Raw genomic sequence first — 1824 nt, forward strand, 5'->3', positions numbered from 1 at the left:
GTATTCCAGAATCTACGGAAACGAAAAAAACGTGGCTCGAATAAAGTACTGGCCTCTCTCTCTCTCTCTCTCTCTCTCTCTCTCTCTCTCTATCGTTCTCACTCTCTCTTTCTCTCTCGTTCTCACACTCTCCTTTTGCATGCTTATTTTCCACATTCCGGACTGAGAAAAAAGCAGTGTTTACAGAACTTGTTTACTGCCATTGCATGAGAGACCGTTCTTAAAGTGGGACAGGGGAAGACGGAAAAATAGAAAGGGGTAGTGCAACAAGTTCATATATAGAAAGGGGGAGAGCAAGGAATGGAGAAAGAGGAATATATATATATATATATATATATAAGAGAGAGAGAGAGAGAGAGAGAGAGAGAGANCTGCCTGCCTGCCCGCCTGCCTGCCTGCCCGCCTGCCCGCCTGCCTGCCTGCCTGCCTGTCTGCCTGCCTGCCGCCTGCCTGCCTGCCTGCCTGCCTGCCTGCCTGCCTGCCTGCAGCTGATGTTTGCAGCCATACACAGACGCGATGATTCTTCGTGTATCGAGCTAGTCGGCTAACTCGTGCGCATCTGCTGTGAAACCTGACGCGCCCTCGCGCTGTCTCTCTCCTCTATACGATACTGCTGCGATGTTTGTAGTGGAGGGCAGCTGACCGAGTCCTGTCTGTTTACATATGCCCACCTGTCCCCTGCCCACCACACACACGCCTGCGATACAGCCCCCTCCCCCTCCTCCTCCCTCTCCCCATCACACACGCCTGCTGGTAATACAGCCCCCTCCCCCTCCTGTCCAGCAGCTATTGCTAGAAGCTGCCAGTGACCTGTGAAAACCCCACGAGCAAACAAACTGCCTGCGTCGGCGCCCCCCCTAAGCGGGTTGTGTTCCCGTGGCGGAGCGTAGGCGTGGTAAAGAAGGAGGTCGGTGCCGGGCAGGGGAGGGGTAAGGAGAGGGGATCGTGAGTGGAGTGACCGGAGACGGAGGGCGGAACGGGAGGGTAAGTGGAGGGGAGGGTAAGTGAAGGCGGTAGGCGGGGGGGAGGGGAGGAGAGGGGATGGGAGGAGTAGGGTAGGGTAGGGTAGGGGTAGGGGGAATCCTGTCTGATTTAACTCTTTCGCCACTGCCGTTGTTATTAGCTGTATTTGTCAGCATCACAGCAGCTATGGCGACGGTGGGAATGTTTGCCGTGGTTTCAAGGTTGCTTCTATAATTAGCATAACTGGGGGCGAGTTGGTGGGCCGGCGGACGGGTGGGCCGGCGGACGGGTGGGCTCGGACAGGCTAGCTGTACCTATGATGTGCATGTCTGGGAATCAGCTGTATCAGGCCCCGCCCACTTACCCACGTTAGAGAAGGGAAGAGAGAGCGAGAGAGAAACGTCCTGTCCTGTGTGCGAAAAAGCCGGTTCAAAAAGCCGGTTCTATCGGCGGCAGGGGAAGTTCAATGAGAGCAATAGTGGCAGCAGCAAGTCCTGCACACACACACGTGAATTAATCGAGCAATAAAAACCCACCAGTGACATGTGAAACGTGACACTCTCTGTAGCGGTCCGCCTCACCCCGGGGGGGGGGCAGTGCGGTAGAACTATGCTAAACCACCTATGCTATATTATATATACTATGCTTTCCTAATACTGCTAGTTAATATCGCGTGTGTGTGTGTGCGTGCGTGCGTGCGTGCGTGCGTGCGTGCGTGCGTGCGTGCGTGTGCGTGTGCGCGTGTGTGTGACTGTGGTGGACACCATTCGCCCGCTCTCCTGCCCTAACTATACTTCCTGTCTACGCTTGCAGTGCCAGCGGGAATGCGTGGCCTATATACTAAGTTACAACTACACCAGG

At 55.2% G+C, this 1824-nt stretch overlaps 1 protein-coding gene across 1 annotated transcript in view; it reads left to right on the forward strand.

The window, feature by feature from the left end:
- The window catches only part of LOC106814951 (filamin-A-like), a 52782-nt gene that overhangs the window by 15175 nt on the left and 35783 nt on the right, over positions 1 to 1824 (forward strand).

The sequence above is a fragment of the Priapulus caudatus genome, unplaced genomic scaffold (assembly GCF_000485595.1).
Source record: "Priapulus caudatus unplaced genomic scaffold, Priapulus_caudatus-5.0.1 Scaffold1012, whole genome shotgun sequence".
Lineage (NCBI taxonomy): Eukaryota > Metazoa > Priapulida > Priapulimorpha > Priapulimorphida > Priapulidae > Priapulus > Priapulus caudatus.